Source organism: Euprymna scolopes, chromosome 27 (genome assembly GCF_053919585.1).
Source record: "Euprymna scolopes isolate OS-2025 chromosome 27, ASM5391958v1, whole genome shotgun sequence".
NCBI classification, from domain to species: Eukaryota; Metazoa; Mollusca; class Cephalopoda; order Sepiida; family Sepiolidae; genus Euprymna; species Euprymna scolopes.
In genome coordinates this window covers 86,157,395-86,183,641 of record NC_136508.1, presented here as the reverse complement: position 1 = coordinate 86,183,641, position 26,247 = coordinate 86,157,395, and the positions used below count along the sequence as shown (strand labels likewise).

The 26,247-nt window shown below is 34.6% G+C and overlaps 1 protein-coding gene across 3 annotated transcripts in view; it reads left to right on the top strand.

The window, feature by feature from the left end:
- Positions 1–26,247, top strand: part of LOC145248963 (uncharacterized) — a 437,400-nt gene that overhangs the window by 36,658 nt on the left and 374,495 nt on the right. The window contains exon 2 of one of the 3 annotated variants that reach the window (XR_013863438.1): positions 13,909–14,075. The exons of the other annotated variants lie outside the window; for them this stretch is intronic. The gene's annotated coding sequence lies outside the window, so the exon portion shown is untranslated. Of the gene's footprint in view, positions 1–13,908; positions 14,076–26,247 lie in introns of those variants that run through there. 3 annotated transcript variants of the gene reach the window in all.

Genomic DNA, 26,247 nt, shown 5'->3' with positions numbered 1-26,247 from the left:
ATGCTCTTGTCATCGGGTGAAATATAAGGTTTTTAATTCTCAACATTTTTATTTAGTCATAAAATAATTGTTTCATCGATGTTAATTCAACCATGTTCTTGTCTATAAAAATGAGAATGCATGTATGTGTGTGAGGATAACTCTTATGCTACATATTCAACGAATTTTTATCTGCAGACTTTAAATTTGGTATATAAGATATTCGACGTGTGGATATCTTTTTAATCGGGTTGTAATCGGAAAAAAGCGTTGCTAACAGGCAAAACTTGGACAATGTATATATATATATATATATATATATATATATATATATATAGAGAGAGAGAGAGAGAGAGAGAGAGAGAGGCAGACAGATAGACAGACAGACAGACACAGAGAGAGAGAGGGAGACCACACGTTGCCCGGGATTTAGTGCGGATGAACCAATGTTTCACATTTCCAATACTTTTCTTGTGATCCAAATTGATAAAATCGACCATTTTTTCGATCAAATCGATTAATTGCCTATTCTAGTCGGGGACTCACTGCTGTGCACCGAGAGAAAGCGTCACATGCCTCCTCACAGTGACTTAGTTCACAATACATTGTAGACTACATTGCGCTGTAAAGAACCTACTATTTATTTTATAAAATTATTAATCAAAAATATTTATTTCGAACGTCTTATCAAAGAACCTACTGTTGTATTTATATGCCAGGCCCTATTGCCTGTGCAATGATAAAACTTCTCAAATGCACTTGTTATATTAGGCTGTATAAGGTAAAAATCGGGTTATTCCTTCTTTAATGAGATTTTTTCGATTATCGATTTTCGATATTTATCGGAGGCATTCCGATACAAAATCTATCGAATTATTTGCTAATAATAAAATATAATGATTTATAAATATCATAGATGCGAGAAAAACACACATATACACAGACACACATTCTATCCCATTTCAAACTAATGTACTAGTGTTCAATGATCAGATAAGTGTAGTGTAGTATCTGTTCTGTTGTTATCACATCATCCTCTCAAGTATTTCTTACTGCATTAGGTTGTTCGTATATGTTTGTTCGTCATTATAATATCCTCCCGGAGAGCAGTGTAGTATATGTTCGTCCCTCAGTTCCTATATTATTTCTTAGTTTTATTAATATAGATTAAATAAGATTTTATTAATATAAATTAAATTGGATTTATTCATCATCATCATCATCATTATCATCATCATTATCATCATCATCATCATCATTCTTTCATTCATTCATTCATTCATTCATTTTCTTTCTCATTGTCTTTCCGTTCAATTACATTCGACCTTCTCGTGTGACTTCTGTTCTATTGTGTTGGCCGAACGCCATTTTGGCCGTTCATACGAAGAGCAGACGTGAATTTTAAACGCGATGCTGGCAGCCGTTAAAGTGTGATTTGGTCAGGGTTTTTTTTCTGATAACTTTCCTGATTTGTGTCATTGTAAATTCGTTCCGAGCAAGACCTGTCTGTGGCAGGTGTAACACGGCAGACAGCTAATTTAGTTTACGTTTATGAACGTTCCACTGTTCGTGATTATGTTTAGAAATATCGTTCGAGCCTCAATTTCAGATGAAAAGATCACTTTATTACCCGCTGCGGACAATCTGAAGTCAAAACAGAAAAGCTTGTTTACAACGCGGTTAAGTCTTTCTTTATGCCAAGGATTTACGCAACAAACTCATCATCGTCTTCTTTCTGCGTTCCCGAACGCTTAATTCAATAAAGAACAAAGTTCAGCAAAATATTAACTGTATGAAAGTTTCCAGCGGAGGTAAAAAGTCAGTTGTGTCGGTCATTTTTTTTATTTAACTCGGATTAGAGACTCAGATTTCCTTTTCAGATGATTTTCTGCATCTGAGTCAGAGTCGGGACTGAAAGTCATATTGGGGTAATGTCTTTTTTTTTTAACTGAATCTTAAGTTTAGAGTTTGATTTTTTTTTCTTCTGCTGGCATTTTTGTACGATGTGTCAAGGCTAAGAACCACTCGAGGATAAGGATAAGACATAAATTATTGACGATGGATGAGGGATATTACGGAAATACTAATATTGATTAGCAGTATGAACTGATTATTATTTAAAGGTCGGTTAAAGACAAGAATTTGTTGACATTGGATTTGAAGATGATCAATCATTAGTGAAACAGTATCGCAATAGTGTGTTCCACGGTTGGGAAATACTTGAAAAGAAGCGGTGTCCATGGGAATTCCATCTGACGCTAGCTATATGAAGCGAGTCTAAAAAAATTGTTCAATGTGGTTAACATATCAGGTCTTGCTGCGAAAGTTTTACAAAGAAAGAACCAAAATTTAAAGCTCAGCCGAGCATCTTCCATGGAAATAATGATTTCTGCAGATAATTTATTTATGCCTAAGCAATAACTATGATCTACCGCTAATGTTCAAAGATCGAAGTTGTAGTAGATTTAGCCGCAGACCACCCAAATTTAGAAACATAATATCCAGAGGCCTATCGAAAAATCGACAATCCTACCCAGACCGGTACACGTACGCACTAAAATTTGCAGACTTATTTAAACAAGATTCTGCATTTATGTATACGTGATGTAACAATGACAAGCAACAGCTCAATCTCGAAAACTGGTCGAATCAAGACAAGTGCTAAAAAATCAATATCATTTCAGAAATATTTATGACAGTAAATATTTAAAAAAATAATCAAAAAATTGAATATAAATTAATAAATTGTTAATAAATAACAATTAAAATTTAAAGTTTTCAAATAGGACACATTTTTAATTGTTGATATATGTGTATATATTTATAAATATACTTGCATGATTTATCGTTGTATTCCAAGGAAAAAACTTTCAACCTTTTTAGAAACATATATATAGTACTTCAGTAGACTTGCATTATTAAACGAAACACGTGTAAGACAGGCTTCATAATTTGAATATGTACGTACAAACATATGCATATACACGTATTAAGCACTGTCGATTATGTATTGTTTTTTTTTTTTGGATCATTTTAACAAGATATCTGAAATTATCAATCATATATATATATATATATATATATATATATATATATATATATATATACATATATATATATATATATATATATACTAGCAGAACTACCCATCGTTGACTGGGTTCAAAAACAGCCTACAGAAAAGGGACTGTAATCGATGAAAGTATTATTGGTTATGAAAAGGAGGGGGTTGTAAAGAGATAGGTTTTGATACTCAACAATTTTACCCTAAGCAAAATATGATGAAAGTAAATATAATTTTCGCGAAAATATATTTTTTATATCAACTTTGTTTCCATTCGTAGCCAAGAGTGACCAACAAAATGATGTTTCCTTACAAAGAGAAAATGTTGTATATATAATAATATAAATATACAAGAAATAAATGTTACCATAGTAAAGAAACGTTACTTTTATGGTAGAAAAGTTCATTGGTTTGTATTTTTAAGTAGTCATTTTCACGAACCGGTTTTAAAAAAATCAAAATGGCAGCGACTTTGAAATGGAGAGCCCCGTTTTCAATTTGAAGGGGGGCACCTGAGCATTCTGTGTTAACAATTAAAGAGAGTTCCGTCAACGTAAGGAATATTTATAAACATATTTTAATGGTTTCCGTTATTTTGTGCTTGAGGAATATTCGATTATGGCATGTGTAGTTTATATAAAAATTCTTTTAAGTAGTTATCGCCTCAAATTTCGTTTTAATTTCGGTTCGCTGAAATTATTTCAAGTAAAGAGCATTAATAACTATTTCAAAACTAAACAAAAAAACATGAACTGAAATTTTATTGACTATGGTAACATTTATTTCTTGTATATTTATTTTTTGGGTAGTCGTTTGTTGGCTTTTCTGCTAAACACTCTTACTAAATAATATCGACGAAATATCGAAAAACAAAGAAACAAAAACAGTTTTGAAAAATAATGAAGCTTTACTTACTTTAGTAAAATAATCTGAAATAGAAAAATGGGATATTAAAAAGGTAAGCACGTAATTACTTTAGTTTTTTAAGCAAAGAATCGATATGAATATGAATAAGAAGGAAATGACGGTCTTTTCAAGCAGAACAGCTTCGTTTCAATTTTACAGTATTGAACGGTGTAATATTGCGCCGTCGGGTTGTACTATTGTAATGTAAAGAACACACAGAAAGGGTTGTAATCAGCTGAATTCCTTCTAGTACACTGACAAAAAAGCTTAAACAGATATTTAAATAAAAATAAAAAGGTTATGTAATTGTTTTTAAAAAGACACATAATCACGTGAGCAGGATTTTCCTTCTTTTGACACGAGAACAAGTAATGTTCTTATTTTTTATTATTTATCTATTTATCTATTTTCGAAAGCGTGTCACGTGCAAGTGGAGAAGGAAAAAAACAGAGTTATTCAAAATTTGTGTCGAGAATTGTCTAAAGTTCCGACTTTAGTTTTTTTTTTGTTTGTTTTTTTTTTTTTTTTGGCTTTCACTTTAATAAGAACGTGAATTTATGAGGTGAATTTATTTGACACAATATGATTCAACTAAAAATAATAAATAAAAGCTAACATGAACTAAGATTAAAGTTAAGGTGTTATTGTAAAAAAAAAACTTGTTAAACTTTGTGACATATTTCCATTCTATGAAGCTCAGGGGCGAACGAACACCCCATAATTTTATTATACCATATTTCTTCAAACTGAAACATAATTATCAAAGTATACTTACGCAAATAGATATGAAAAGTCTTTGTTAAAGTTTGTGCGATAATTCCATGGAGTACAGGCGTGAACGCAGACTCCAAAATTTTATTATACCATCCCTATTTAAGTTGAAAAATACTTATCAAAGTATTCTTATGTATCAAAAACCCTTGTAAACGTTTGTTTTTTGTTTTGTTTTTTTCATTTTTTATTTCCATACTTTGTGGGCCAGGCGCGAACGCAGAGCCCACAATTTTTATGAATCACCGTTCTGCCAGATCAAACATACCCATTCCTGTGTCTCGATACATCTTCTATAATGATATGTAATCAGTTTTTTTAAAAATAGTCAACCATATAGGAGCTTATTCGTGACCAGACACACACACAGAGACATTCCGCTTCTAAGCATTTTAAATAATTTATGAAGAGGGCGCTTCACAGAACGTCTGAAACGCGTTAAAAACGATTTCAATGTTTAAAAACATATTACAATGATCTAAACATAATTTTCAATGAAAAACCAAGACACGGAATAATAAAATAATGTTAAAAAATGCACATTGTTGGTGACTACGCCCTTATTTAATTATATATATATATATATATATATATATATATATATATATATATATATATATATATATATATATATATATATATATATTGCGGATAAATAAATATATATATACTAGCAGGTTGTCCGGAATTGCCCGGTCGTAAAATATGCTTAAATATGATATTTGGATTAATGGAGATTTCGTATTTATTATTATAATATATTGGGCCCAATATATAACACTGACTTAAAATATTAAAAAAAAAAAAAAAATGATCCGTGCGTCACTACCGAGAATCGAAATCAAAACGTTTAGCTTATGATTTACTTTTTCTTATGACGTTTATGAATGAGTTATTAAACATGTTTTCTGCAAGGCTGAAAATTTAAACATAAACCAATAGCTATTCCGTTACGCATGCATATTCGTAATGCCGACATTCGACCTTCACCTGGCAAATTCAATTTTTTTTAAATTTTCACACTTTTGCAAAGTTAAAATCCAAATATAAAGTTTCGCACGTGTTCGAATATCTTAAGTTTCATGTCTGTGGACCAAAAACTGACAGAGGAGTTCGGTAGGCAATTTTTTTTTAATAAATATATATATACGCATACATAATATATACAGAAAAAGGTTTGTGTTTACTATAATCTTTTTAAGCAAATATTACGCAAGTATAAATCATATAGAATGTCTGCATGAATAGTTATCATCATCCCATGAGAAAACCGAAAAGAAAAACTAACTGAGAATTAACATGAATGTTTAAAAGAATATGCAAATTAGCTAGATCTTTTGCTAGTGAATGCAATTCCACGACCCATATATAACAAAGTTGTATTTTCTTTTTAAATAAATAGAAAAAACAAAATTCAAACTTCAGTGCAGGGTGTCACGATTAACACCAGTCGATAGATTTGAACCCGGCGACATATATATAGAATTATTCTGTCCAGTTTTGGATTTGGAATCAAAATTGATGATCTTAGTTCTGCCGGTCAAATCAAAGAACCTTTCAAACTGGTGTACGATATCTGATTGTTATCTTTAAAGTGAGTTTTTCATGTGTTTTCTTTGCTCTTCTCGTCCTTTTTAAACAGATTTCTTACTTTTAGTTTATTTTGGAATACTGTATCTTCAGTGAAGTCAATATTTAGAAATAATTTCTCACTAATAAGCGATAGTGTTCAATACAGAGTGAATTATAACCGTTTTAAATAATTTTGCGTTATCACAACAGCCGTTTGCAATTTATTTCTCGCTGGCAATAACCATTGGTCATCACCAGAATTTGGGTGGCAATCCAAGGTCATTGTACTCTTCATACTCCTTCAGTGGGTGTCTTGTTGTCAATTTAAAAAAGAGAGGGCAGACCAATACTTTCTGTGGAAAAACAAGATAGCATTAGGAGCAATATATAATAATAGGGAAATAAAGCCGTTGAGGTAGATATATTAATCGCAATACGAAAGCGAAAAAATAAATTTTCAATAAACGCGACAGTTTTTGAGTATTTCGTGATCTTCTTTGCAGTTGTTGACGAATTCGTGTCGAATGCAAGTTACCCGGATTGTCAATATATTTGCTAACTAAGCTTCACCCAGACGAATAAATTGGTCACAGTACCCAAAACGAATATGTAATATAACAATATTGCATATTTGTTTTGGGCACTGTGACCAATTTAGAATATATACAGGGTGGATTAAATCCAATATCTGCCTTGCTAATGCCCGTTATCGATAAAAAAAGACGACGGAAGAGAGTAATGTAGACATGTGACACTTGCAATTTAATAAATTTTGTCACTAAATCATTTTTCATTTTCATTTCCACTCATGCATTTGGGAAAATACGTTACTTAAGCTGCATGTGTTTTAGTTTTCATCCTGTTTGTTTTATTATGGATGTCTTAGGCAACTCAAGCTAGCAATGCTCGTTTTAAGTCAATGGGCTATAACTTTTACCGGGGTTAAAACGTATAGAACACACACACACACACACACACACACACACACACACACACACATATATATATATATATATATATATATATACATATATATATACATACATATATATATATATATATATATATATATATATATATATATATATATATATATATATATATACAGAGTGGAACGATAAATTTATCGTCCTAAAGAAACACTACAGCTTTATTTTAAAACTTTTATTTAAAAAATCAATTCAGATAACTTGATTATGCAGTAGAGCTGACATCTATTGAATGTGGCCGCCTTAACCCTCTCTCACCGCCTCGATACGGGTCCAGAATTGGGAGCATAACTTTTCTACAAACAGAGCTTGGCGAATACTTGGCGGATGGCGTCGATCAGTGTGGCTTTGGTTTTATAGGAGGTCATGTTGGTGATGTTCTCTACGTATAATCAAATGAAGTAGTCCGACTGGTTCGGGTCGGAGGAGGAGAGGTGTCAGTGAAAGAAATGTACAAAGTCGTAGCACTTCTTCTGAAGCTTTGAATTTGGTGGCCGGCGCCGAGTCCTTCTGCCACATCGAGGGTCTGCCAGCGGTCACCTGGCTGCATCAGGGGATCAACACATTCTGCAGCACATCCAGGTACACTTTGATGTTGACTTTCGTCGACTTCAAAGATATGAGATGGCTTGATGTGGCTCTCACTTGAAACCACATCAAACCCGAGGCCGGAAACTTTGTTTTCATCACCCTGGCCACGTCTTTGTAATTCGTGGTAATCCAACGATTCTTTTTGAGGGTGCTGGCAATAGTCGTGTTGTCACAAATTGGATTAGTAGAGCGCATAAATTGTAAAGCGACGCCTCTCCGACCTCGCTTGTTGAACAGTGTGTCACTTTCAGACATTATAGCAGACTGTTATCGCTCTTGGGATTTGTACACAATTGACGAACTAACTGACGAAAAAAAAGAAGACCGATTTTCATCGAATGGAAATGGAATCATGTCGCCTTATAATTTTATGATAATTTTATCATTCCATCCTGTATAATGTGTATTTATTGACTTGTATATATATATGTATATATATATATATATATATATATATATATATATATATATATATATATATATATATATATATATACATATATATATACATATATATATACATGATCCTCTTGATATTGGCCTATTGGCTGTCTAGTGATTGTTTAAACAGGACATCTTACAATTATACCATGAAGGGGAAAATGACAGTCTCAGGGGTTTTACATCGACAAATGGAAAAATATACCTGCTCCACCTTGGGTTGTTCTTGATTTGACAGATCCTCGAAAAAGATGCAAACGAAGATTCGTACAACCCGAAGCCAATGTGGTATTTACAGCATCTTTATTTCGGATGTTTCCCCCACTAAAAAGCTGCACTTTCTATAAAAAGCTGACTTTTTTATCGATATTTTCACCAACTCGATGCCATTTACTGTCCACGACCTTTTTTCTTCCTCTGACTACCGACTGGGTTTGCTCACTCTGACTCCAAGCCCTTGACCAACTGATATTTCCAAATGATCTTTTGCGTCATTTTTTATGTTTGTTTTTTTTTTCACAAAGTTAACATTTTTGTTTGTGTTAAAAACATCTATTAAACCATTTTAACATAAATAATTTTATCTGTAAATATTTATTTTGCTATGAAAACATTCTTTCTGACATTTTATTAATGACGATAATATGTATCATATGTGATATATATTATTATTATTATTATTATTATTAACAGTTTTCATGTTTTGAAAATGATATAATTATTCACAGACATCAACAAAGCAAATCAAATCGTTTCAGTGGAATGGTGACGACTAACTGCGAAGATGTTCCGAAGAGTGAAAGCATTGTTTCAGTATTTCTTAAAACCCTTTAGTGTGGAAATTATGTTGCCACACGAAGTTTGCGCGTTTTGTGCACCTCGAAGCTGAAATTGATTATATATGCATAGTTTCGGCATCAAGTAAGTGCCTGGATACGTTTGTGGGATCCAAAACTAGACGATGTTACATTTGTGATCCCACAGTTGCGGATCACATGTAATTCATAATCCACTGCGACTGTAGAAAACAGTCCGTGGGAGTGGTGGCGAATTACATTTTGTACAAGGGATCACCACATATCAAGGCCCGGTGACCACTCGAAGATAAGGGTTAATGTGTATACGGTAATCATTGGGACGATAGCGTAATAATCGATAGTGGATGAAATTTGGTATTATTAGATTATTTAAGAAGACGGTTCGATAAGAACTTGTTTACGTTGGACTTGAAGACGGCAATATTGTAGTCAGCTGGAAAGCAGACCAGAGGAACAGAGTCCAAGGCAGGCAGTTCTAGAGAAGAAGCTTTTATCACAGAATCCACGATAGAAGGAATTTTTTATAATAATTTTGGCTAGACGAGTGTTTTTTGTGAAAGATTGACAAGTGGAGATCATAGATTAAAGGTCAGTCGAACACTTGCTATGAAAATAACGATAAAGCAAAAACAACGTTTTGCAGAGAAAAGAAAAGAGCATCACCTATCAAATTACAAGGTCAGTTTTGAATTCTGTCATGGCACGATAGCTGCTCCGAGCAGCTCCAGCCCAGATATTGCAGCAGTACGCCATTTTTGGATGTATTTGGTTCTTATATAGATAGTAAATTGTATCGGTATTGAGATATTTACTGGAGCGGTAGAATGATCCAACTATTTTTTCAGTAACCTTGACAACGGATTTGATGTATGTGTTCCATTTCAGAACGGAATTGAAGGTCAAAGTAGCTTGTTTAAGCGTTAACAAGACGAGAGCCGTTCAGTTTAATTGGGGGCAGATGTGGATGATAGAAAGAGAGAAGCTTAGTTTTAAATGCATAAAAATTAAAAAGCCACCTTTTCCCCATTGCACCTCGTGCTCAAGATCAGAGAAGAGTGATTCAGAAAGATCTTGATCCTTTACGGTGTTTGAAGTGTTGCCATAGATAGTAGTGTCGTCTGCAGAAATGTCTAATGATATAACCGTTCGCACATCTGCTGTAGATCTGGCAAAACGGAAATTATATTGCATGTCACATTTTGCTGAGGTCGTTGATAACTTCTCTGTTTAACAAAGATTCCAGTCACTTCATCGTGACGCACAGGAGACGAATTAGTCTGTAATGATAGGAAGATGGCCGAACGCTTGAATGTTTAAATACAAGGCATACTGATGGGATTTTGGGGAGGCGGCCTTGATCTCATAGGGTAAAATTTGTAATGACGTTACTTTCTGGCTTTCACATTTTCGTGATAAATTTGTGCGACGAATATAATTTTTTTTTCTTCAACTTTAAAAAAGGATAAATAAAACCAAGGATACAAGATCAATTTCATTATTTATTGTTTTAAAATTTGAATTCATAAATGTATTTTATTACATAAATATCTCTGTAATATTTTATTCATAAACATTTCTGAATCTAAGTTAAAATTCCTCTGTTAGATTTTTAGCATAAATCAACAAAGCTAAACATTCCTTTCTTTCAAAACATTCTCTATGTTTATTTTTTTCTATATAACTGTTAACAAATCAATGATAGTAATCATTCAGACGTTTGCCATTGATCGCCACAACATAACACAGATACAAGGCTGTGATCATAGATAAAAGGGTCAAACATAACACTGTTGCTAAAATTTCACAAAATTCAGAGTATCTGAATTTTCACGAAAGATTTCCTCCCCTCGAAGGACTCAGATGCAATTCAAACTTTCAATATATTCAATTTATTTTCGATTAGTAGGGAGGGGCCAACGTTGTCCAAGATTGAATGAGCATCAACAAATGTTCCACTCTCCCATACTTTATAGTCATCGAAATCAGTAAAATCGTCCATTTATTAATCAAATTTTTATTGCCTGCTCTAGTTAGAGACCCCTCCTCCGCAATATACCAAGAGGAAGCTGTACATGCCTCCCTGCAGTGGCTTAGTCCACAATAACTTTGTAGTTTATATTGCACCGTAGAGAATCTACTGTTGATTTTTATAAAATTATATGTAAATAATGGCTTCATTTAAAGTTTAAATGTAAAAATCAAGTATTATGGTTCAATTGTGCTCTAAAAGGAAACATTTATTTTGAACGAGTTCCTGCCTAAAGTTGATTTTATTGGTTGAATATTTCTGTTTGTGCGGTGATAAAACTTCTCAACTGCATTTGTGATGTTAGATTGTATAAAAGTGTTAACTTTGATCAAAATCGGACTTCCTTCTTTAATCAGATTTTTTCGATTATCGATTTTCGATACTTATCAGATGCATTCCAATACAAAATCTACGTAAGAATACTCCCAGACGTCAAGTAGCGTTGTGTGAAATTAAAAAAAAATCGGCACAGCCGTTTCCGAGTTCATAAGCAGTCTCTCTCTCTCTCTCTCTCTCTCTCTCTCTCTCTCTCTCTCTCTCTCTCTCTCTCTTTCTCTCTCTCTCTCTCTCACACACACACACACAGACGCACACACACACAGAGACAAGGTTCCTTTTATATAAGTGATAGATTGATAGATAGATAGATAGATAGATAGATAGATAGATAGATAGATAGATAGATAGATATAGTATAATATACCTATCCGGGTTTATTAGAAAATGAACTCCTGTGAACTGTCACTGAACAGATTTGTCGTAAAGAAAATCTCGTACAACGCCACTTCCTGACACAAACTGCTACTTAAATCGAACTATTTTTTCTGACACGTGATCCAGCTCAACTAATCAGAGCATCTGGTATCGCTCAGGGCCTATTTCTACGTGCAACAAGCGAAGGATATACTCTCAATCGTGTCATTCACGAATATTTTAAAGGTCGGACGAAGGTTTCAGCTCTTCAACGTGTTTGCTGACGATCCGTCACGAGAAAGTTCATTCGGGCAATTTGTGTCCCGAACAACATAAACAAATTAGAAAATGGCGTGAGAATTTGTAGCCATCGGCAACAACAACAAAAAGAATTCGTAAATATTGAACCTTATTTGCTTTTCTAACTTGCCTTTTTTTTTTATCAGACGCCTACTCGTTCGTAACAGTCGTCGTGTTTGTTTTTGTCTGCTGTTATGTAAAAGAGAAATGACAACATGAACCAGAATTATTTGTAAAGATTTTTACGTATTTCTTTCTTTTAATCTGGTTATGCGTTAAATTGTGCGATAGACAAGACAACTTATCAAGCAGGAGGAAAACTAACACATACGGTAACTACAAAACATTGAGGCTAATTTATAAAGAAAACCTGAATAAACAAAGGTTAAAAAAACGATCAAAAGTAAATAAATTCTAAAAGATAAAATGGAATAAACAAATGTAATCAAATAAGAAATCGATCGATTTTGATCGATTTTGATCGAATCTGTGTAAAATAATTACTTTTTTAAAGATGTTCGTACATTGGAATGAAACTGAAGAAGAAGGAACACGTGGAGGTTGCCAACATCCATAAGTGAAAGTAATGCAATGGAACCGACTGGATTCGAACTTGGACAAACCAAATCGTCAGTCCACATTGTTATCCATTTCATCAGTCGCCATTGATAACTTTTTTGATTGACATCAAACAAGGCACTGAAACACAAGGGGCTAATATGAATTAGGGGTCATATGTATGGGAACACTTTAAGTAGGGAGTTGTTCAGCGCGGTGTTTATTCACATTACATTTAATTTTGGTGTGTTTTTACAGTAAATGAAGCATCGAAGAAATTTCAAACCAAGTAGTTAAATGAAAGACGTTAGGAGTAGAAAGCTTTCTGCGTCTGAAGACCTCGTAAATTTGGGTAAAAAAGAAATGTAATTTATCTGATAAGCGGATTAGTGGGGAGGAGGTACAGCAAATTCATTGGAATACACTGCATTTGTAAAACAAGTACAGGTATGAAACATTGCGGCGATGGAACAGAGGCTGGAACTTAGTAGACAGTGCCAAGTGTCTATTAAATAAAAGGCGGTGTACCAAGTATGAATCAATTAGGTCCAATAGTAGCACTTTCACTGGCGGATGTTGGCAACCTTCACATGGTCCATCCAATAAGTATCTAATTCTGGAAGCGTCGGGAAACCCCTTGCTAACAACAAAATTAATTCGTTTAAAAAGTCTTAGAATTAACTTATTTATCAAGTTTATCTTTTCATATCAAATGGAACAATAAATTCCAAGTTTTAATATAAAAATAAAATGTTTGTTGAATAAAAAAGCAATAATTGTGTTTCTGGTCTGTTGAAATTGAACCATCTTTCCAGTTCTTCATTTGTACTGATGCCAACGTACAGTTGTTAAGGTGGACACTGATCAATTCTATGATATGAAGTTCAACTAAAGTACATTCTGTTTCCTCATACTTTTCGTGACACAAAAACTATAACAACGGATTTCTCACGCGCTTCTCATGGTGATTTATGAGACTTGTATAACTGACATTTCCACATTCATTACAAGTAAGACCATAAATACTGCATGTCAAATGACGATGGAATAATTTCTTTTCATTCGTAAAAAAATGATAAATTGATTTTTATGGAAGACAGTTGAAATATAGAAAGTTCAAATCGTGTTTTTAATCAAAAACTGGTCAATTGTGATGTGCAGTCATTCATAATTTTTTATTGTTGATTTGCTTTTTAGATCGCTAGTATGTGAAGTAATTTATCTCCGATGGGATGGTGGACCTCCTAGAAATGCACAGGACCAGCAGCATATCGCAGTCAACAAGGAAAGAGCTATTTCAAAAACTCTGTTGGCTTTGGAACTGAGGGAAAAATCCTGGCTGTGTACGAATGTGAATATGGATGTTGACCTCATTCGATATTATTATGCAAACACACAATCAATCCTAAGACAATTGAAAAACAAAAGAAACTGGGAAAAAACATCGCTCTTATTCTTTACTGATTTAATGATGAAGACAATATGTTCGAAACTTCTGTAAAATGATTTATTGTTGAAAGCATTTTTGAAGAACTATTTTATTGTACTTTTCAATTATGCTTACATTACTTGCATCTGTTACATAACAATGAAAGCTTAACATCGATTACATAACAATGACAGTTTAACATAGATTACATTACTATGAAAGTTTACCATCGATTACATAACAATGAAAGTTTAACATAGATTACATAACAATGAAAGTTTAACATAGATTGCATAACAATGAAAGCTTAACATCGATTACATAACAATGAAAGTTTAGCATAGATTACATAACAATGAAAGTTTAACATAAATTACATAACAATGAAAGTTTAACATAGATTACATAACAATGACAGTTTAACATAAATTACATAACAATGAAAGTTCAACATAGATTACATAACAATGACAGTTTAACATAGATTACATAACAATGACAGTTTAACATAAATTACATAACAATGAAAGTTTGCCATAGATTACATAACAATGAAAGTTTAACATCGATTACATAACAATGACAGTTTAACATAGATTACATAACAATGACAGTTTAACATAGATTACATAACAATGACAGTTTAACATAGATTACATAACAATGACAGTTTAACATAGATTACATAACAATGACAGTTTAACATAGATTACATAACAATGAAAGCTTAATATAAAATCATGTGGTTTTCATATTGGGACAATCTTTACATGTATACTTAGTGATTACTTATCTTGACAAAGGATTTCCGTCTTTTGCCGCCAATTGATATCAATATCACTACTGTTTCTCCTTTTCATTGCTTTGTGGATGACTTTGAAGACTTTATGCTGATCTACAAATCCTGACATATATTACACAAGACAGATTGGAGGAAAGGTTACACTGGTGTAGCATGAGACTTTGATTACATAGTTTTGTTATAGAAAATGCGGTGACACTTGTCACACTTCCAGCTTTGCCATACTTAATGAATGTCATTCAGCAAACTTATGACAATCTACGCTTCAGCTTTTCATGCTGCAATTAGTTTCAAAGATTGCACAAACCTTCATTACGTGCATTCTCCATAAAAAATTTTTCCAATGCCAATGTTTCCAATTCACACCTAATCTATTTAGGTGTTCTTACATACAGTGTTTATACCTTCTAGGTGTGTGTTGTAGTAGCTTCCCAACCTGCAGTTGACCGTAAAATAGTTGTTTATGAATTCTATCCTCTTCCATGTGAACCTTTTGCATTGCCCAGCGCATGTGAGCAATAATTATCACAGCCTCGAAAGCACTTCAGTGCCCGGTGTTTTATTTTACACTTGAAACTGAGTATGCGCTTCAAACATTTCCATCGAAAAACCATATAGAGTTCACGTCACACATGAATTGCCGTCAAACACACAATACTTGTACACACAGAGCTTAGTTTTGGAGCTGATACATACATCTGCATGAACTTGTTTCCTAAGCTTTTGAAAAGCAACGAAGGATTTCTACATCCACATGTATTCCTGCATCAAGGAAGCCATCTCTTGACAAGGTATTGCCAATATACAAACGGGTATCTATCACACCTACCCAACTTCCATAGACCCGAATATGTTGTTTTACATGCACGTCAGTATTTACGGCTATTTTAGATATATCCAAACATCCGTCTATTTCAAGTTTTCGATAGTAATGATTCACCACTTACAGTGGCCAAAAGCTACTTGAGGATAAAGAGGGTAAGTTTGATGATATGAAATTATTATAAAAGAATTGAGAATGGTGTTTAATTTATTCCTAAAATAACTCTACGGATATTGGTTGGCATTCGAATTGAAAAGGACCATGTTGTAGTTGGTAGGGAAGATATTCCGTGGTAACCTGTTTCACATGTGCGATGTTCTTGGAGAAAAAGCCTTGTTCATAGAAGTTATGTTTGATTTTAATTATACACAGGAAGGAAGAAGAGCTTTTTTGCAACATATGTAGAAATACGGGTTCTAGCTGTGAAAGTTTTATCTAGAAAACCAGAGATCAGAGTTCAACCGGGCACCTAGCATAGAAATATCGATAGAGTGGAAAAAGACTAGCGACCTCTCCCCCATATAAAAGCGATTATAGAGAAGTGAATAAATAATCTTCCATTTCTTCACAGATGTGGCAACATTATTTCAATCAATACCCGATAGGAATCATCACGCAGCAATAATTACGTTTTTCCAGTGATTATGAGCAACAGATTTGATGTGAGTCTAAGTTTTTTGAAATAGCATTTCTGTTGATTTGTCACGCTGAAGTTTGAAAAAGTATCCTCGCCAGGTCAGCCATTGTTTATAATACCCCTCCTGTCCTCCCATCGGTCTGTTGGTCTGTCAAGAATTATTTTGAAACAATATCTCCACTGTTATCCGTTCAGATTAAATGGATGACGCTTTTTAAGAAATACTGTTTTTTGCTAAATTTTTACAAACTCCTATTTTCGTTTCTCTTACGTTTGTTTGTTTTACATAAGCCAGGATTTTTTTTCTTTTTTCAGTCGTGTCCCCGGTGTATTTCCATACCTCCCATTTCCTTTCTCGTCGTCCATCATCCAGAGAGACATGCGTTTGACAATTGTCGCTTTAACAAAAAAAAGCGTTCAGTGTCGCCCCGACATTTAACTCCATACTTGTTTGTCTCTCGTGCCGCCACTCAAACGCTGTTCCCCCTTTCCTGCCTCCTTTAATGAAAGACATAAATAATCCAATCATTGCTTTTCACATTTGACAAACGCGTTTTCTCTTTCTTCCATTTCATTTTAATGCTACAACGTCGCACATCCGGCGTCTATTGTTTCCTTATAAATGTCCGCCAAGGTCATTCAGTTAGGCAGGATAATGGCCGCTCTTGTTTGCCAACCAGTTCCTGCATGCCCAACGGCCGACCGACCGTCGACACGCACCCCCAACTGGACCAACAATCAGTAAAACAAACAGCAAGGTCATAGCAGACGGTATTACATCAATTGCGCGCTGTGTATGCGCCTGACAACTAAACGGTATTAAATTGGTTATTTGACGTTTGACAGAATTAACGAAGGGTTCACAGTGGGCTACAGGGACTTTTTACCACAATAACCACGGTGCTTTAATGATAAGACAAATAAGAGGAAAGTCCTTAGAATGAGCAGTAATTCATCAAGCATATCTATAGTGTCGCCCCTGGCTAAAGATAGGTAGAATATTTGGGCGATAGTACGTCTGTGAAAAGTGCAAGGAATAACGCTAACCATTAATGCACATGTAGTTAAAGGGAAGAACAAAAAAGATGGATAAAATCATGAATGTTATGAATGGGTCACCAGTTAGTAAGAGCAAACTCAACAACGGAAAATTTGAAGTGAAAACAAGAATACATGAATTAACGAACAAAAATATTTATATCGACAATTTTACAGAAATGGAAAATATACTTTGAAAGACTAAAGTTTGTTGAGAAGTTTTAAAGTTCTTGAATAAGAAGTAAACAAAAAACGGCAGAAAGTTTATTTGAAAATTTATTTGTGTTTTATGTGTGTGAGAGAGAGAGAGAGAGAGAGAGAGAGAGAGAGAAAGAGAGAGAGAGAGAGAGAGAGAGAGATAGAGAGAAAGAGATAAATAGAAAGAGTGTTTACCTTCTGGTATTCCCTAAAGAAAAAGCAGTAGGTTTAAAGGAATTTTAACGTTGCGTCTTCCAATCTTCTAAGATGAGCGTTGTTGATGTCGAGAGTCGACGTATGTTCTAGAAAAAACTGAATTTCTGTTCATCAAACCATTGTTTTATTGGCTTGTTGGATTTCACGCGGGGTTGTTAGTTTTAGAGTTTGAAACAATATTTATTGGTTGGAAAATATTTCCAGCTCACACATTCCGATGAAACCCGGATTGCTTCTGAAGCGATAAAAGTGAGCAAATCTGAACCAAGAAAAAAGGGTGACAAGTCATTGGCGTTTTAGCATTCGTTTGAATTGCATGTCGATGTCCAACTCCAATAAAACAGTGAAATAGGACACAAGAGTGAAGGAACGCAGATCAAAGAAAGTGCATTCATGCTTGTCTCGCACATCAATTTCTGATCCACCATAAATCTTAAAAGACACTTTTTTCGCAAAAATCACCGATGCTTATTCACGTGCAATGTTGTTTCTGAGTTCATAAGTTTATAAGATTGTTGTTTATAACGTACGGCGTTGGTTTCAATTGTTTCGATCCGTCAACAAACAAATCGATTTACAGTGTTCAAGTAGAATTTACTATAAGATTTTATATAGAGCAGATGTCTATTAAATCTCTGTTTTCTTAATAAATAGAGCAATAATTATCAAGGCCGGCGGAATAAGAATTAATGAAATGGAATGATAAATTGTTGAAAGATAAAGAATCTCATGAGAGGATTGAAAATGATTAATGACTAATGCAAATAAACCATTTTGTTAAAATAATTTCTGACTTTATTTTAACAAAATGGTTTATTTACATTAATCATTTTCAAATAAACCATTTTGTTAAAATAATTTCTGACTTTATTTTAACAAAATAGTTTATTTACATTAATCATTTTCAAATAAACCATTTTGTTAAAATAATTTATGACTTTATAGTCATAAATTATTTTTAAAAAATGGTTTATTTACATTAATCATTAATCATTTTCAATCCTCCAATGAGATTTTTTATCTTTCAACAATTTATCATTCCATTTCATTAATTCTTTATTATTTATCTAGGAAGCAGTTCTATTTATGACTATAAGCATTTATCTAGGAAGCAGTTCTATTTATGACTATAAGCAAGGAAGCAGTTCTATGACAATATGTTCTACGGACGGAACACTATTATGAAGAAACTCTATCCGTGGAATTTTAATCTGACGTTAAGCGTATGGATGAAGAAAATAAAGTCAGTTTTCGTTGCGTAGCAAAGCGAGTTCTTGTTATGAATGTTTTGTTATATGTCGCTTGGTATTTACGGCACCAAATTACAAATATGTTACGTTGTGTGCGTTATTTTTGATGTACCAAATATGTGCGTATGTTACGTGAGTTCTTATTTAGTGTTCTCGCTTGTAAGACGACTTATATATTTGTTGTTGTTCATGTTTGTGAGATAGAGTCTTAAACATGTATATATAATGAGAGAGACAGTTTTGTATATATATAATAGCCAACGGCATGTAATACACAATGAGAGGAGATTTGATATATAGATAGATAGATCGAGAGTTTGACATTTATACTTTTGACAGTTCTGTAAACGAGAGTGTTTCTATAACATTTATACTTTGACACACATACTTTCTAGCACATATTTTTTTAGATGATGATTTTATCAAGGTTCTTATAACATAAATGGACAATACCTTTTCTGTTGAATAACAACACGACGACGCAGATACAAAAACACATGATGACGTCCTTTATTTCATGATCGATCCTAATTTCGCTTGAGGAATTCAAAGTTTCTTTACATGGCTTTTCTTTTCTAACCTTCGCTTCCAAGGTTTGGTGTCAACAGCTGTCTCTGACCTCTCTCTCTCTCTCTCTCTCTCTCTCTCTCTCTCTCTCTCTCTCTCTCTCTCTGCTCTTCTCTCCTCTTTCTCTCCGACTGCATCTAAAACGCTACCTATATTGAGAACTCGTCACGTCATCACATGATTAAACATGTGCTCATCGAGCACGTTGCCTTGACATGCGTCACGTTGCAAAACATCCCACACTGACATGACCCCACGAGTTTAGTAACCTATTTTTCGAGTAACCTCTTTACAAAATATGTTTACAATATCAATTGACGATTTTATTTTAATTTTCACAGAAACAAATTTCATCATTACATTCCTTTCCCAATAAACAGATATCTAACTATTTTGTGTGAGCTAAACAATTGCGATTCCACATTTCTTACTTTCAATAACATTCTGTATTTATTTTAACTTATGATTGGAATTCTCAATTCCAAATCTAGCTTCGAAATTTCGAATCCCTTACTATCCTATTTTATATTTACTCACAAGAACAGGTTTCTGTTGTAACAGTTTTACAAAGTGGAACGAAAGACTGGACCTCAGCGAAGAAACTTTTCCTGAAATTAACGATCGAGTAAAGAAGGGACGTAAGAAATGAGCTGAAAAAAAGCGGGAGAGACCCCCCCCTCCACATGAACTGTTTAAACTTGAACTCTTCGTGGATGAATTATTTGTAAGAAAATGTTTCATTTTGAATCGATTATTTTCGTTAAAGTAAATTCTTGCAGTGGAAACTGATGAAAGAAAACAAAACTCGGCCACCCTTCATTATACAATTTTCGAATCAGCTAGCACGCACATATTTATTGTGTATTTAAGTGTTAAAATAATGAAAAATGACAAGATATCATTTTCGATGCGATTTCGTGTTCGTGTGGATCGATCCGACCGATCAAGAACAAAACATAGCGAATGAAATATTAAATTAACATTAAACATGTTTAAACAGCTTCAAAAGAAACAATGCCTTTCGTTTTGTTTATAGAATTGAATGATTCCGAAGGTTGATGGGATGAATGATCAACGAATACTGTTCCCCCACCCGCCACACATATATGTGCGCGCACGCAAACACATCTTCTAGTCGAGACAAGTATTTAAAACAAATTGAACATTTATATTTCCCATTGTATTAAAATCGTGGGCTTTGGTTAACATTAACTCCCACTCTTTATCTGTGGCTAAACATAAACGTAGATTCCATGAACAAAGCTTCTCTCTTAGAACTGCACACCTATGGAACTCTCTTCCGTGTACCTGCTTTCAAGCTGACTACAACATGGCCGTCTTCAAGTTTAATGTAAACAAGTTCTTGATGGGCCGTTCCCCTTAAGTAATCCATTTTTACAAAATTTACATTTCGAACTATTACTATGATATTGTCCTTTTGACTACTGTACACGCTTTAACCCTTATCCTCCAGTGACCTCTGGGTCTTGATAAGTGGTGATTCCCTTGTAAAAAATGAAATAAAAAATAAAAATAACCCCCAAAGTGCAAACACTAGTAAGGCCGTTCTGAGAGAACTGAGGTCTGAGGTTAATTTTCTCATTGCTACTTTCTTGAAGAACTCCATCTTACATTTGCTCTTGTGTCATACCCGTTCTCATAAGGAGAGTCACAGACATATTCAGTTCTTTAAATGAGATATTGAATGTAAATCTATATTAGATACATCTACACACGTCACATTTTAGGGGGCGATATAAGGGGTCAACTGCAAGGACCGAAAACCTGTGTGTCTTCTTCGAAATGACGTAACAATTAAAAATGACACCTTCTTTAGATGCGTCAATTCAATCTGTGTTTACACTCGATAACATCAATTTGCATGCTTTACTCTATTTTTATGTAAATCAATTTTATCGAAATAAAGTGAATATTTTCATATGTATCAGCATATTGGTCTGTCACGCTTCAGTTTGAAATACAATGTTCGTTTGGTTTGTGGTAGATTAGAAAAAAATGTGCGATAGGAATGGATATAAAAAAGTAACCGAACTGATATGAGCTCCTTTTTTTTTCTTACTCTTTCTTCTTCTGTCATCTTCATTTCTTTTACTCAATTTGCACATCCAGATGCGATTCAAATGAACGTCAGAAAACGAATGTTTCGCATAGCCACCCTCTTTCTTTTGTTTCGATATGTTTCCTCTTCTCATGTAATTACTATAACTATATCCGAGTCTTTCTTCCTTGCAAGATTATGATGGGAAGATTTAATTATGAGTGCCAACTGGTGGAACCACCTAGAGATAGACGTGAAAAGGTACGCAAGCCTCATGCTGGGAACACTGGCTGCGACTACGATACTCATTCAATACGGCGACTTTTCATAATATTACTCGAACTGGAGCAAGATCCCTCTATTACTTGAAACAATTATACTCCTTTCGCGGGATATATGAGTGTCGATTCAGGATTCGAAACGAACTCACAAGTTTAGAAAAGAATCTAACGATAAAATAATCTAAACGCACCTCACAAGTTGAAAAAAAAAACTAACGAAGAACGTTAGAAAGACTTATCGTTACAGAAAGAGTAATTTTATCGTCCCAGTTTTTCAACTTAACGTGGAACTTATAAAACAGATTTCCTATTCAATTCTTACATAAAGTAAGAACTTTCGTTTTCCTAATGTCTGTACCCAGAAAAGTTATTGCCTACACAATTTGGAATAATATGGATGCGTTAAAAATGGAACAGATTTCGGAATTAAAGTGTTACAACTCACTTTCCAGCAGCAATTCCAGTAACAACAACAACAATTGAAACTAAAGACAAAAAAAAACAATTCCACCAACATTAATTGGAAAAACAAAGACATTTCCAACAACAATTAGAACAACAACAAACCACAGAAGAGGTTTAAAAAGTTATTCAAACAACAGGCAAAAGAAGACGTATTGTTTTGAACCACAAAATCACCAGGTTCGAGGACTTTTTCAGCCGAAGGAATCTCAAATTCACTCTCTAAATTTAAATACAATATTGTTACAAATTTTTCAGCGTATTTTCGTAGGTTTGAAATAATATTTACGAAAGGATGTGAACAATGGTCTAACGAAGAAATACCATGTTATTGTTTAAAAAGTTGGATACAGAAGAATGTACGAAACACGAACCTACCAAAAAGACGGAGGCTATGTCATTTAATAAAAAAAAGTTGTAAATTAGTGGGAAATTTTCAATAAAAGAGATAGTCTGCTTCATTTCTGATGTAAGTGTTTAAGTATCGTAAAACAGAGGGACGATGATTTTGTCACATATGCAAGTATACTTAACGTATAGTATTAGTCGTTTAAATAAACAGAATTATCGAGCGACTTCTTCAAATTTCTACATTTTTTCCAAGGTTTAACGACACCGAAAGACAAACAATTAGATAAGATAGAAAATTCTTACTATTAAGGAAAAGGGCTCAAGCGTTATACTGCAAAAGATAATCCCAACCGAGGAATACCACCGTCTGATAAATATTTAAAAAGATAATAATTAGATTAAAGAGAAATGGATTCTGATTGTAAGACAAAATTCGTATCCAATTAAAGAAAAAATGGCATATGTTATATGCAATGCGTGTGGTGGAATATAAAAAACGGACTATTTCTTAAAGAATAACATACCATTTAATTGTGGGCGTGTAGGCAATACAAGTTTCAATTGAAAGTAAAACAAAGTAGCAATCGAATGTGAACGTAAATTTGTCTAGCAACGAAATAAGGGAGGGTCAAAGAAAAAAGTACCTAAATATAAAAATAGATAGACAGTAAAAATGTTTATCGATTCAGAAATTGATATCTCAGTAATAAATGATTAAACTTGGAAAAATTAGCGAACACAGAAAATTCCAGAGGAGGCACAAAGAGAGGTACAAAATTAAAGTACAAAGCAAAACTAAATTGTAATATCTTGTTCGGAAGAAAAACTCATGAATCGAAACTGTATGCATTTCCTCGTTAAGAAAATCATTTTGCTCTAGATCGGATTGTAACTTATGGGAATTATCGATCAGTTTTTTCTGTGACAAAGTTAACGTCAGGTGAACGCGGAGAAAAATAATGTGAAGAAAAACATGTTGCAGCAAATGAAAAGATGTATTACAGATGTGAAAATCGAAGTTCTCAAATCCAACTGTTCTCTTCTTCTCTGCACTTTCCACACTGACGCCCAAAATAAAGAAGACGGCTCTTTTATAAAGAGACCCAACCACATCTCATTTGCATACCCCCTCCCTCCTCTCGTCACATCACGTCCATAAATACCAGAGGGCGGCCATTTTTATTTTCTTTTTTTTTCCTAACACGAGCCGCACGATGCATGAGGTAAGGTTCTTTACTTTTAACCACACGCTGCCTTGATCTCTAAGATCAATAATTAGTATCATCGCCCGCCATCCACGCTGGGCGTCTTCGTTCAGGGTGCGATCGTCGAAGAGGCTCTTCTTCAGACACTTCAACATCAGCATCAACCTCCCCTTCCTCTAATGGCAAGGAGACTTTCCGTATATCTAAAATGTGACGAGGTATTCCGTCAATCGCTACCTTGTTTTTGGAGAGTAGTTCAGTCACTGTGCCTTTTCCTCGGCGAGTCGTGCAACGAGAATTGGTTGGTTTCACCCACACCTCTTCACCAACTGCGATGTCCACGCAGGCCTGTTCTTCTCTCTGCGTTACAGCCAATGGATGTCGTCATTCATAAGAAAAAATAGACCGGTGCGGCACTAAATTTTCGTCTTGACCAGCCTTCGGCGTCATATTGTACCAAAAGATTGCTTCTTGGGGCGATATCTGGCTTTTTGATGCCACAACTTTTATAGTGCGATGGTGCCTCTCTATAATTCCATTTCCACTTGGACGGTATGCAGCTCTAAAATATAGCCCCACATTCCACTTCGCACATAAGTCTCTAAAACCTTCCGAGCGGAAAGACGTACCATTATCCACCAACACCTCTTCTACTGGCCCCCTTTCCATAAAAACCTCCTCGACAACTCTCTTTACCTCTTCTGCTGTTTCTTGATTTTCCGCCATATCGTTACTCTCCCAGACCCACAATCAATCATAGTTACATGCGGTTCATGTTGATAATGTGTGATGTCAATGGCCAATCTCCGCCAATTCTCTTCCACATGCAGTTCCCCTTTTTCATGTCTAGTCGGTGCAGGGTCGATTGATTTGCATTCCCTACATTGTTCCACCACCTTTTGGACGTCTTGCATTGTGACGTGCGGGTTTACTTTTCTTGCCAGGTAAAGGGGGCCGTTCCTTTCCAAAATGATGCAGGTTATGCAGGTCTTTTAAATTCTCTACTGCACAACATGCTGGAGCCCCGTCTCTGTCCTTGTGTAGCCAGGCTTTCTTGACTCTTGTCAGCCCATCTGCTTTATTTTTTTGTGACCCGAACTAAGGTAATAGTTAGCTTTAGTTCGAATTCTCGAACCAAATCTTCCAGCGCTTCAAGTCTACGCTTGATAAGTATCTCCGCTGCTCCTTTTGTTTTGATCTGCTTATCACCAGACAGCTCCGATTTAATCAATGACACCACTGTTGCAGAGTCTGTTTTAACGTTCACTATCTGTAGCCCCCATTTTAGAGCCAGATTGATGCCTTTCATCACAGAATCGAGTTCCGCAACATTGATATGGGCGCTATCATCCTTTTTGCTCAGCCAAGCAGCATCTTCAACAGCCACTTCTCCTATTTCCAATAATACCCCTAGTGCTACACTGTTAGCATCATTCCATATCACCCCTTCATAGCCCTCCTTTACATGCCATTCTCCTCTCACAGGGTCCATTTTTTTTTCACTTCTACAATGACTTCTTGTATCATGAGAAGCACTTTTTGACAACTGCATCTTCCCTATTGTCTGTCTCAGTCTGCCTTTTAATAAAACTGCACGCAGTTCGCAGCCATCCAGCTATTGGGTAGTGGCCAACCAGCTTTCAGCATATAGAGAAAAGCTCTCTCTTGGCTAGGTCAACCTTGGCTTCAGGGATCTTATTTCCTCGCCCAACCATCAATTTTCCTGCCTTATTGTTCTGTAGTCAAAATCCCAAAGCCATTCTGTTTTCCAGTGACTCAGGCGGTTTTGTCGTCAGTCCATATGCTTTGATATGCTCTCTCACCCTCTGTTTCGTCCACTAGTACATCGTCGATGTAAGAGCAGGTGCCTCTCTTCACTGCATCGTCTTTGGCCAACACTGTCTTAAGAACTGCCGTCATTATCTTTGGTGCAGAGTTCAGACTAAATCCTAATCTGGTCAGACAATAAACCTGACCTTTGTACTCTACCAATTGATATTTCCACAATTTCTCATCCACATGAAGTTGGAGGTAGGCTGACTTGAGGTCCACAATTAAGTTGCCTGCTTCATCCTCCTCCATTTCCTTACGACTTCTTCACACACGTCGATTCCGTCCTTTGTGTGACAAGCGACAAATTTATTCAGCTCACGGAAATCTAACACTGGCCTAACTTTCTTCTTAATAGTTAGTTGAACTGATTCTAATATCTTTTGCA